The following is a 13,195-nucleotide window of genomic DNA, read 5'->3' as shown; positions in this document are numbered from 1 at the left end:
TGGGGAAACTGGGGAAACTGGGACTGGGGAAACTGGGACTGGGGAAACTGGGACTGGGGAAACTGGGACTGGGGGGAAATGTGACTGGGGGAAACTGGGACTGGGAAACTGGGATTGGGAAAACGGGGATTGGGGAAACTGGGATTGGGGAAACTGGGATTGGGGGGGAGACAGGGCTGGGGGAGACTTGGAATGGGGGGGAGACATCATCAGTCACTCCTTAGGCCCAAAGGTCACCTGCTCCAGTTGCTTTGGAGCATCACTTGTCTGGAAAACAGGAGAAAAAACAAGTGAAGAATCTCCGTGACACAACTGGAAGAACAGTTTTGTTCCCTTCTGTTTTCTCAAGAAGACAATTTTCAAGTAAATTCATGCTGTTAATAGGACGTATTCACATGTAACAATAAACCATAAACTCTTGGTGGTGGCGTACCACTAACGAGCTGTCCTGCTCCCAGTGAGGAGCTGGGAATGCTCCTGTGGTTCCCTCCATCAATTAAAGGCACAAAGATTCCCCTTGTCAGAAAGGGGGATTTTTCAGAAAGTCATGGGATTTTTTGGCACTTGAGCAATTCTGGTGTAGGGTGGAGATCCTCCATGCCCTCAGATACAAACGTGTGTGTGCAGATGCTAAACATTTCCTGGCATGTATTCCCATAGCTACCATGGCTTGGTCCTCAAGAAAGAGAAAACATTTACTTGCAATTGAATCACGTAGTTTTGGGTCCATTCCACTGAAAGTGAACAGTCATATATATATATTTTGTAATTACACAGTTAGAAACTGTGATATGAGGTTCTTTATTTTTGCTATTATTTAAAACAAAACAGAAATGACTGTGGAAAATAGAATTATAGAATCACTAAGGATGGAAAAGGCCTCGAGGATCACCAACCAACAGCACTGTCACCATGCTCACCACTAAGCCATGTCCTTAACTGCCATATCCATGCGTTTTTTGAACAATTCCAGGAATGGAGATGTCACCACCTACCTCCAAGCCTGTCCCAGTGCTTGACAACCCTTCCCACTGAGAAGTGTGTGAGTGAATCCTGTTAAGTTTAAAGACAGAGAAAGGAAAATAATTCCAAAATTATTGTTGTTATTCAAAGCTCCTTTTGTTTTTGACAGGAACATTAGTTTGCATAAATGGTTCTTATGAAGGCACCTTTCCCATCCCAGCGATTGCAGTTTGAGGTTTCCCTCGCTGCAGCTGTGAGTACAAGGCACTTAATGCAGTCCTAACTTGCCACCTCGTGGCATTTCTGTGAATTACCAGAGTTCCGTTTCTTTAAATCGGTTTAGGATTATGTTCACTTCCTTAGGAGAGGGTTCTTGTTTGCCCATTCACCCTCCCAGCCAGGGAAAACCAGCTGGGCACTGTTCTGCAGCCTGGAGTCGCAGAGAGGTCACAGTGGTTGAACCAGGCACTGTGTGGCTGCCAGGAGATAAAACAGGGATACCAGACACAACAGCATCTATTGATTTTAAATTAATTATTTTCACTTAGCAATTGTATAGAATATTAATTAGCTTTTAGAGCAATGCCTGTGTTTTCATGTTGGGATATTTTGGATTGCTTTATCTTTACAGGTAGCAGGAACATGAAATTGCAGGGAAGAAAAACCCCATAGGATCACCTACTGTTGTCCTTGTTCCTGCTTAGCATAAAAGTGCAAATTTAAATCTTCATATTAAATATGTGTAGCTCAACAGACTTTTGTTTTTTCAGTAATATTCCAATTGCTGTTACTGAGATGGAGGGGGCTTCTGCTGTGTTTATATTTTTTAGTAACAATTAGAACTATGCTGCTTTCTTTCAACTGTTTATTAACATGTTTGGGTTTGGTTTTCTTTGTGAGAAAGCAGACAATATACCAGCAGGAGTTTCTAAACAAGTTTTTTTTCACTTGAATATAGAGATAGAATTTTTATCAGATAATCTTTCACTAGCACAGAAAGTTAAGAGCTGGTAGAGCTTCCAGAGGGAATGATTGCTTAGAACGGCTTCTGTCCTATGGAGGGGCCTAAATGCTGATTTATCAGTGCTGGAAGTAATCTGGATCTTCATTATTTTGTTTCTCATCTTCCTCCTCTCTTGTTTCCCCTCCAAAACAAACCACTGACTCTCACAAGCTTTGTTTGAAGAGATTAACACATTCAAACACAATATTAATACCAGTGATAAGGAAATAATTAATTGCCTGTGTTTGTCTGCCTGCTAGGGTAAGACTGCCGTGTAAATAAGTTGACCCAGCAGAACTCCAGTCAAACTGCTGGAAGCAGTGGATTGATCCCCGTTGGATTCACTGCTCTCCAGATGAGACCAGTAATTACACAGCTCATCACTGATTGCCTTTTCTCCTGCTGCTAATTGTTACTTCTTGGTTAGCTGAATACTTAATAGAGAGGAAGAACATCGTGTTGTATTGTATCCTTTTCAATTTTTTTTTTCTTGTAATTTCTGTTCTTTTCCAGTTTGGAAAAGAAAGAGCTGGCTACTGCAGTGAGAGTCCTTTTCTATTTTTTTTTTAATTGAAAGAATTTAAACACAACTGTTAAGAATTTTGATTAATATTCTAGTCTTATGCTGCAGCAATAATACTGGGGTTTTTTAAGATTAAAGGGAAAATTCAAGGGATTTTCTGGCTATCAAGGAATTACAGAATCATAGAATATCCTGAGTTGGAAGGGACCCACAAGGAGCATCGATATCCAACTCCTGGCTGGCCTCAGAGTTTTCCTGTAACCACAGAATGGGACCACAAGAGGTCAACAGCGACCTATAATGACTGATACCCCTTCTTTCTATATATTAAATACATTGTAATAAAAACACCTAATCAGACTAGATTTTCTAGCTATTTTAGAGAAGATCTTCTGTTGTTTGTAGAAATAAACATAAGATTGTTAAGAATCTCTTTTTCTAAAGACATTTGAAGGGTGATGATCTGGCGCTCATTAATTAATCTGTTTGCCTTTATACAGAAAGGAAGTTATCAAAAACTAAGTAAATTGTCTAGAAATGCACGTTTTCCAGAGATCATGATTGGTTTTGTTTGTATAATAATAAAATAGGCCTACATTCACTGTGTGAAATTTGTCACCATGGCCATTAATGTGCAAATTTATTTCTATATCTATATACACATAGAAAAATATTTCACTGAGATGTTAAAGTGGCACACTGACTTCCTTCTTAAAGCTTGTTGTGTAGGGTTAAGACTTACCAGCTGATCACTCTGACAACTTTTATTGTACTGTTTGAGTTGATAGAAAGGAAGCATCTACACACCCCCAGCATTTACTTTATTAACACCTAAACTTCAGTCTGTGCAGCTGGAAAATGCATTTTTTTCCCCACAACTCCTTTTTTTATCATTCTATGTCTCATAATCGCTTTCTCTTTTAACAATTAGATGAAGACCTCAGAATTAGCTGTTCTCCAGGATGAAGAGGCTGAATGAGAGTAACACTCCAAGCTTTTTAATGAACACCAGTTGTGTTTCTTTCTCATCCATAGAGTCAGAGAATGATTTGGGAAGGGACATTAAAGCTCATCAAGTTCCACCTTCCACTATCCCAGGTTGCTCCAAGCCCCATACAACCCAACCTTGGACAATTCCAGGGATGAGGCAGCTACAGCTTCTCTGGAAAACATTATAATAGCAAAAACAAAACAAAAAACCGTCTTGCAATACCTTCCACCTGAATGACACAAATGTGGTACAATAATAATAATAATAATAATAATAATAATAATAATAATAATAATAATAATAATAATAATAATAATAATTAACTGATGTAACAAGGAATTGTTGTTGCATATTTGCTCCTTTTGCATCCACAGTTAATTCAGCAAGTTCCCCTTAAGTTTTGAAAAGGAAAACATTTTCATGTACGTGCTTTCAGAAGCTTTTAAAACAGGGGATGCCTTGAATAGGGAGAGTTCAATTAAAAGAAGTAATTTCAGAATATAATTGATAATTTTTAAGTAAATGTGGCCTTGTAACAGAATGCAGATGGCAAACCCACTCTGCAGCCGACCCCGGGCTGTGATGGAGAAACAAGCAGGAGGTGCAATGCATTCTATTAATTATTTTCACTGCTACAGTTGTTTGCTATATAATACAGGTCAACAGGGGTTAGCCTGAAGCTTCTCCTAATATATTAGTAAATAAATTTGAACAGATTTTAATTTGCTAATGGAAAGGTCTGAGCCAGTTGCAAATAAGAGTGGAGCTACTTTGTCTTGCTCATTGCTATGCAACATGGCTGCTGCCAGCCATTCATACAAAATGTTACATTTCCATAAAGCACAATGTAATCCGTCACAGAAAAAAGGGAAAAAACCCACAAAAAATAACAACAACAACAAAAACCCCAATTCTGTAAACTATATTAAAGATAAATGTGTATCATAGAGCAATCATCCTTATGGAGCCTGTAGAATGTTGAACACCTGCCCTTGCAGGCTTGCCAAAACATCCAGCATGGAATCTTTGTAATACTTACATGTTTCAGGGAGAAATAAAAATAAGATGTGCTATTCCCAAGGAGTATAAACAAGAGTGAGCCTTTTCCCACATCCCCTAATGATTTCTCACTCCTGTTCCAACTCTCACAGTTTCCAGTGCTGCATGTCCACACAAATGTAACACAGCACGAGATGCATCAGCTGCTTGTTTCTCACCTCTCTTTCTGCTCGTAATAGCAATCCCTAGGGTGGGCTTGCTTTTGTTTTTTTTTTCCTTTGTAAATATTTATAAACATTCTTGTTTTACAGATGCAGGAACAGAGGCATCCAGGTCTGTGTCTTGCCCAGATCTAGACTGGAAATGGGAAGAGAGGCTGTTTCCAAGCCTTGTAGCACTGGTTGGTTTTCCTGCCTCCTTTTTTACACTGCGGAGATCATGAGCACCTTTAAGCAACGGCAGCTGATCCCAGGTACAGCCAGTGCACTGCTGGCAGGTGTTTTAGCCCAGCAATGCCACCCCTTTGCTTCCTTTTCCTGGTCCTTCAGCCTCAACATTCCTTAGATTACACCATGAAACTTCCTTCATGTGTATCAAGAATTTGATTACTTTAACATCTCCCTCTCTGCTAAATTTTCCAACTTGGGTTGCCCAATTCACTCTTTCCATGATAAACAATAAATATAAATGCTGGGGTGATTAGAAAAACTGCTGCCACTATTCTTCAAACAGGCTTTTACTGGGGAGAAGGGGAGGGTTGATGCAAACAAGCATTTGAGGGCTCATGCAAAGAGCGTTCACAAGTTGAAATGTCTGTCCTTAAACTCTGTTTGCCTTATCTGTGCACAGAATGTTTGTCACCATCAACACATCCCCAGGTTTAAAATCCCTCTTGGTTTGCAGTCCTGCTTTTTTGTGGGCTGGGGTTCTGTGCTCGGGTTTGGTTTTAATGACCTCCTGGTTTTAAATATTCTACCTGTTTGGGTTGCTCAGATGCATGAGGTGACAGGAAAGGCTGTTAATATTTAAACCTTTGTCATTTTCAGCTCTTCTTCTGTCTTTTGTGATGAAAGAAGTGGCACTCGATTTTAAAACGGACACAAATTAAGAAGCATCTAAGGATTAGTCCCTTAATTACAATAATCCTTAAAGGATTATTCAGAGATTGGCCCTTACTAAAGTTTTAAACTCAGCCATGCATTTTAAATCAGGAGCAGACTGATCTGTGGCCCAGCAACAAAAGAGAGGCTTCAGCCTTGAGCATGCTTGCATAAATATATTTAGGTTGAGAAAATAGTCTACAATACAGCTACTGATGCAGGTCCTGTTTGTTACTGCTCAGCTGCTTGCACAGCGAGTCTCACGGCATTTTACCACTTTTTAGTAATTCCGTGTCCTGTTCCTGCAAAGAAACAACCAGAAAGGGGAGCTCCCTGACTGGTGTGAGTTTTCAGGTAAATTCCTGTCTACCATCCCTCAGCCTTGAGTGAGCACACAGTGGGTAAAATCCTCAGGTTTTTTTCTGGTCATGTGGATTCCTACATCCAGAGGTTTCAGCTGCTTCCTTCTCTAAAGCAAAAGTTAAAATATCTCAAAAACCTTCTAAATGGCAGTGATAATTTCACTGGCTGTCCCTGCAAGAAACATTTACAGAACTTTCATAAACAATGCACATGATTAATTAAGATTCCATAAGTTCAAGTCACTATGAATATTTTCATATTTTGGTCTGATATTGTAAACAGCTCTAATTTAACTGTTTCAGGGAAAGAGACAAGGAGGGAGGAAGGAAAGGAAAGAAGGAGAGGCAGAAGGTAAATTATCTCCTACTTTTTTCCTTAATTGTTGTGTAACCCTCAACTTTAACTTGGCTCCTTCCAGAAGCAGCCAGAACTACTGCCAAGTGGCTGAGAGGAAAAGTCAAATGAAGAATATTTATACATAATTCCATCCATTTTGGCCCAATGAACAAATAGTAAAATAATTAATAGCTGAGAATTTTCCTGCGCTCATTTCCACCCAGGAATGTCTTTGCCTCTGAAAGAAATTATGCTGTGCCTTTGTAGCTGCTAAATACAGCTCCTCTTATTATAGAGCAGCTTAACCTGCAGGCTGTGTATCTACAATTTTAATAACTTCATTGTGCAGGAGCAGTGTGTATTTTAGAGGACTTCCTATTTCCATTTCTCTGCAGCATTTGTGGGCAAAGCAGTGCACAGAAAGCCACCTTAAAGTTCCTAAAGTGTCATTGTCATGGCTCAGCTCAATAAAAAAATCCTGTGAAAATTAAACACCAACAGGTATTGAGAGGAGAAAAAAACTAATTTCAAAACTATGTGAAGTATTATAAATTATGGTGTTAAAAAATGATCCTGAGAGCTCTATCTCCCATGGAAACAAATCACTGTATGATCAGAAGTTTTTTATCACTGGCCTTGTTAAATTCTAAACGCTGTGCCCCTGCTCTCATTCTGCTCCAATCTTGATCTGTTCCCTTCTGCTTTGATTCTCTCTTTTGACAGCTCACATGAAGAGGTTAAAAACCAAAGATAGCAATAAAAATTAAACCACACAAAATCTACACAGCCAAAACTCAAGAATTTAGCTTTTTAACGATATTAATGTCTTATTGCATCTTAGTCAGTGGCTGAATATTTTAAGGATAGAAACAGTTCATTTGAATATGTCTAATGGCAAAGGCAACACACTGAAAACTTTTTCCTGCATTATTCCACAATAAATACTGACTAGAAATAAAGTGATAAAACAGTGAAGTAATTTTTGTGAATATATCACAATTTACTAATTTTTTTGGCTAGTACACAGCGTAATAAAGCATTTTATGTGGGTTTGGTAAAGGAATTACCTTTACTTACATTGCCCAAATCTTAAGAATGAAAGCAGTTGCTTTGGTAATAAGCTTAAAGAAAGTTCTTTTGAAAATTAGTTACACATGTCAGCTCCTTATTTAGGGTAAGATTCCAGTCATTGATACTTGAGATTAAGGAAAAATAATCCACACATCCACCAGGAAATCTGCATTCTAGGGAGCATTTCCCTTACATGCTGCAGGAATTTGGAGGAAGTCTGTGGGAAAGGCAATAAGCTCTTGAATGCAAAACTAATTTTAAATGTCTTTGAAAGCAAAACAATACAATTCCTATGGCTTTTAGTGTATTTTTGTGTGTATGTAAAAAATTAGTTGTATTTATCTTTTCCTCATATAATCGAAGAAAAATACAATCTTAAGGCAATCTCGCATTGTTTTCAAAATCAGATTGTGATATCTCTTACTGTGGAAATCTTTGCTTTCTAAAGCCAACACGGAGGTATTCAAATCAAGTTAAAATATATTTACTGTGACTTTTTTTTTTTAAAAAAAATATTACTTGAAACACAATTTTTTTCTTTTTTTTCATATGTTTACTTCATTTTAAGGAAAATATATTGTGTGGTGAATTTAAAACAATTAAAATTAGCAGGTTTTTTTTGTTGTTTTTTTTTTTTTAAATCAAGCCTTTTTATATAAGAGTTGTTTTTGCACTAAAAATACATTTATGGGTATAATTTTGAGAGCTTTGCTTCACTACCCAGTTGTTAACAACAGATTTTGGGTTTATCTGTCCATCCATTTTCTGCAGAAATGTTTTTAGAAGCAAGGCAGAGCCAGCAGTGCTCTGGGAGCACGTCCCTCAATGAATAGTGTGGAAAGGCAGCAGTGATTTTAGGATTTGCCCCAACCACCTCCTCTTGAATTAAATGGAGATTTGCATTTAAGGCTTGTTTATGAGCTGTAAATCAGCTGTTTCTGTGCACAGGTTGCAATAATTATTATGAGCAAGGAGTTCCAGTAGAGGTAGAAAGTCTACTGACATTTCCAGTGTGAAAGGTGGGAAATCCTGGCTGTCTGTAAAAGATGGAAGTGATGGTGGGAGATGGAAATGATGCCTGGGCTCTTGGAGAGGAAGATGGTGTGGGCTTTTTACATGAGTTGTCCTCATCAATGAAAGTCTGAAAACGTGGAACATCTGAGAATTCTGCCCCTGTGTGAGATTTATCTGAACTCTGGGAGTCTGGAGTGAACTGAGCACTTTTCCCTGCCCCTCTCCACCTCCCCAGGCAGCACAGAATCCCAGAACAGCTGGGCTTGGAAGGGACCCCTGGAGATGGTCCAGACTGACCCCATCCCCCAGCCAGGGCAGGTGACACAGGGACACATCCAGGTGGGATTTGGATGAATCCAGAGATGCCACAGCTCCCTGGGCAGCTGTTCCAGTGCTCTGGCACCCACCATGGAAAGCTCATCCTTGTGCTGAGGTGGAGCTTCTTGTGTTTTATTTATAAACTTACACCTCGTTCTGTTGCTGAGCACCACTGGAAAGAGTCTGGCACCATCCCCTGACACTCCTTGGAGATATATATGTGAATTAATGACATCCTTTCTCAATCTTCTCTAGACTAAACAGCTCCCTCAGTACACTTTAGATTTATTTCTTGAGGAATTCAGGCTAAACCCAAGACAGCAGGTAGTGGATAAAACCATGAATTACCAATTTCCAAACAACTAAAGAAATGTCTGTTATCATACAACTACTCTGACACATTGGGGGAGCAATATTTAGTGGCTCTGCTAAGTGCCTGTGTCTTTCCTGGGTATGGCACCACTTTGGGAAATGGAGAAAAGCTTTATTTCCTGCTTTGCCACATGGCTCCTGACAAATCCCATCCCCTCCTCTTGCCAGTGCTCCTACTTTTTGTTTGTGTCCCACAGTTCTCACAGCAGAAACTTTCTCCTACTGCTTGGTTGTGCAGCATTCATCACCATAGGATTTTGATTTTGGCAGGAAAATATTTTTAAAAATTTAATGTAGTACTAGTAATAAAAGGAAATAATATGGAATACATCACTCCCCAGGACTAGAATAAGAGGTTACTACAAATTCACTGCATTCAGTTTTGAATGTCCTTTGCAAATTGACAGAATACAAATAACGTTTTCCCTGCGCTCCCTGACCTATTTTCTAATCTGCTTCTGCTTTCAGAAAAGACATAATAACTGTCTTATTTTTACTCACCTTTCTGACCTTGATTCATCTGTGCTATTCCTTTTGTCCTCATCAAATCAGCTTTAGCATTGAGAATGACTCTTTAAAGAGAGGACATGTCCTGCATGTGTTGCTTTTTTCATTCCAGGCTCTGTGTGTGTGTGTCTTCATCACCTTATTTACTAGAACAATTAATTACTTTGTTTTTGTCAGCTGACAGCAGAAATATCCGTGTCAGTATTCATGGGATTGATATCCTTTAATACCTCTCTTAATTTTCACTGTGGCTCTTAATTGTCACCAGGCTACTTCAGCTCTTTGTTGGAAGATCATTTACTCTGATGAACCCTTCATTATTTCCCAGCACCATCCTAAAAATTCTGTGTCAGTTTATCCTAAAATTTAACCAATGATCCAGGAATGTCCATAATACACCTTGGACATTATGGGGGCAAATACCATGAGATGATTCCTAGGATGAGCACCAGTGATAAAAGTTGGACTGGTTTTGTGCAATGGAAAGATGAATATTTTATTTCAGTATTCAAATCCTGAGTTTCAAGTTTTCTTGGCATTCTGTCCCACCATTTGTTGGGGTTTTTTTTGTTTGGTTTGGGTTTTTGTTTGTTTGTTTTTTAATTTAAATATTTTAAAATTTGCTCAATGAAAAGAAGCGAAAACCTGGGATGATGCCCCAGTGTGACCTCAATGCAAAAGATTGAAGAGAAACAAGAGTTAATACTTACTCTTGTGGCATTCTTAGCAGGCTGGGCATATTTTAAAGAAAATTTTATGTGGCTATCACAGTTTTAAAGGGATTCTCAACTCACAGCCATCTTTTGAAACCTCTGCTAAGAGAGCAAGTGGACCTAGTGCAAGATTTTCACTATTTGAATGTTTAGGTACAGGAGCTGTTGCAGATTGAAAACACTGGGGAGTAACCAAGGGGAAATTTCCCAGTATTCAAAGGAGATTTGAGAAAAATTGAAGAAATATCACCAAACATCTGCCCCAGATGTGATGCCATATATCACACTTAGGTGATGAACTCTAAGCTTGGAATTATTTCTGTGAGCAAAAATGTCAGGGTTTTGGTGCTGGCTTGCCTCTCTCTGCTCAGTCTTTATTAGACCTGCTGCTGCCCGTGTTATCTTCAAGTGGAAAGTTAAAGGGGACTAATGCATAATCCACAAAACCTCTGCACACCATTTCAGAAGGTAGGGCCATCAAAAAGTTCATGCTAAGTAGACTGCTCCATTCAGCAATAAAGTGACATAAAGCACCCACTATTCATTCAACAGAACACTCAAGACAGGGGCAAAAGTGCTCCAGAAAAGCAGGTTTTGCTGCAGGCAGCTGTAGACACATTTTTCATTTCATCTTTCACCCAAACCTTTATCACCAGGGTGAGTTCTATTCAACTGTTATAGGAGATTGGCTCTCTCCTGATAATGTTTTTTCAGCCTGTTTGCTGATGTCAAGAACACTGAGCTGCTGTATCTCTATTGCACCTTTACAGAGGTGAAAAAGAATAAAGGCTTGGAGTCAGCCCTTTGGAGTCAGCCCTTTCTGATTAAAAAAAAAAAAAAAACAACAACCCAAAACATACACATTTAAAGAATCTTTTATTTCAAAGTGAGCTGTGCTGTATTAGTTAGTGTAGATTCATCAACTCAGCCCTTCCCTTATTTAAAGGGAGAATTTTATTTGACTTGTCTCTGCTAAATCAAGTAAAGGCAAGAAATTACAAAAGGCTCAGGGTTTCAGGGAGTTTTTGCTTTTAAACTGATAATGGTTATCATCACCAGGGAATAGAAACTGCACCAAAGTAGAATTAAAAGAAGTTATCTGACATGTCATTATGTGCATCCAGTCATCCAAAAATCTAGGAGCTTTGGTGGTTCTGGCAAAACCAGTATTGTAAGCTGTGCCCTGGAAGAAGCCATAAAGCAAGCAGAAGTCAGCTTTGGTCCTTTGGAATGTTTTATTCAACAGCAGACCCTTCCCACTGCTCCTTTTCTCCAATGGACACGGATACCCTTTCTCCATGGCAGAGGGAAGTGGGGGCTGTGCCAACACTGCCATTCTCCAGGTTTATATCAGCTTGAGGCAGCACGAGCTGCTTTGCTGGAATACTTATTGCATTTCTCTGGTTTTGCCCTGAGCCTTCCACATTCTCTTAAAATGGAACAACAGCCATGAAAGAACTCCCATTTCAAAAGCAGAAGTCAAGAAGGAGAGCTCTGGGAAAGGAGTCATCAAGGCAGCTGGATGGATATCATATTTTAAAAAAATATTTTTTCCCATTTACTCCCTTTAAAAATATATATATATATATATATATAAAACTTGTGTGAGAGCCGGTGCAATCCTTGAGCTGCCTCTGCTGTCCCTATTCCCTCAGCCCCGGGTCAGCAGCGCTGGAAAATGCCCTCCCTCGTTAGGGGCCAGGAGAAAAGCGGGTGTTCCCGGTTCTAATGGACAGGTGTTCGGGCACAAAACCCCGGCTGCCAATCGGCCCTAATTAGCACCTTTCTGAGCAGCCTCCCCGGAGAGGAGCAGAATGAGCGGCTGGGAGCGAGCCCCAGCCCGGCTCATCGCTGGAGGTGAGCCCTGCAGGTCAAGGTTGAGGGGCAGCCTCAGGAAGCTTCGCCTGGGCTCCATGAATAGAGAACTTCAGTCCCCGGGATTGTCAATCTGGCACCTTTCAAAAGCACTAAATTCACTTAATTAACAGGCAAGGGGAAAAAAAAAAAAATAGCCTTCCCTAGCAACTCTTGCATCAAATGGCACTTATGTTACCTTATATTCTGAGCACCTAACCCTATTAGCATGGCATTGTGTGCTCCTCTTGGAGTGCCTTTATGGACACACCAATCTTAACATGCACACTAATGTAATACAGGGAGATTTAGCAGCATTTTCAATTAAATTGACATTACCGTGGCTCTTTTTTTTTTTATAAAAAAAAAAAAAAGTATTTTCTGTTATCTGTTATACACCCTTAATTTCACACAGGAGTGTTGGAGTGTTTCCCCCGTATTAATATTCCTTTCTTTTTCCATGCAATTAAATCACTTTCTCCATTGAATTTCATGCTTTCCCTGCTCATTTTGTCCTTTTCCTTCCTCTTTTTTTTTTCCCCCTTTTTTTTTTCTTTTTTTCTTCTGTTGGCCCAAGGCAACACTTTGCATTGCTGTGTTCTCATGAGGGATCCGTTTATTGTCTGCTGGGTCTACAAAACAACACAAAAATATATTTTTTCCCTCATTTTCCTTCCAAAGAGATGCAGGATATACTAATTTGTACAATAACACAATATGGAGATAATAATTACCCATTTTTGCCCTGTTCTGAGTGTGATTATTCACAGTTGTGTAATTCTTAGGGCTACAGGCACGAAGGAGTCTGCACTTCACAAATTTGTTTTAACAGTGGATAAGTGGAGTTTTCCCAGTATAAAACTCAGAAATCTCTTAATAGAGTCTCTTAATACTGTTATAAATACCTGTATTTATTCCAGTAGGTGATGTTTTTCAGTGTTAATGTGTTTACTCTTCAGGTTGGAGTAGATGATTATGCTCTAAATTAGCTATCAGTGAATAACCAAGTTACACTTGGCAATTTTTATTTATTTTTTTTTTTTGGTCCCATAACCTCCTTTTGCATCT

The 13,195-nt window shown here is 39.2% G+C and overlaps 1 long non-coding RNA gene across 2 annotated transcripts; it reads left to right on the top strand.

The window, feature by feature from the left end:
* The first annotated feature begins 224 nt into the window (after window positions 1-224).
* Window positions 225-3,593, top strand: LOC107203826. Of its 2 annotated transcripts, XR_001521370.1 has the most exons (5): window positions 225-363; window positions 974-1,042; window positions 1,133-1,216; window positions 2,227-2,432; window positions 2,668-3,593. It is a non-coding gene; the product is annotated as an uncharacterized LOC107203826 (long non-coding RNA). The 2 variants fall into 2 exon arrangements; XR_001521369.1 differs by having other exon boundaries at window positions 2,227-3,593.
* The last annotated feature ends 9,602 nt before the right edge of the window (window positions 3,594-13,195 follow it).

The sequence above is a fragment of the Parus major genome, chromosome 4A (genome assembly GCF_001522545.3).
Source record: "Parus major isolate Abel chromosome 4A, Parus_major1.1, whole genome shotgun sequence".
NCBI classification, from domain to species: Eukaryota; Metazoa; Chordata; class Aves; order Passeriformes; family Paridae; genus Parus; species Parus major.
Note: the sequence above shows the minus strand (reverse complement) of the source record. Positions and strands in the feature narration are given on the sequence as shown.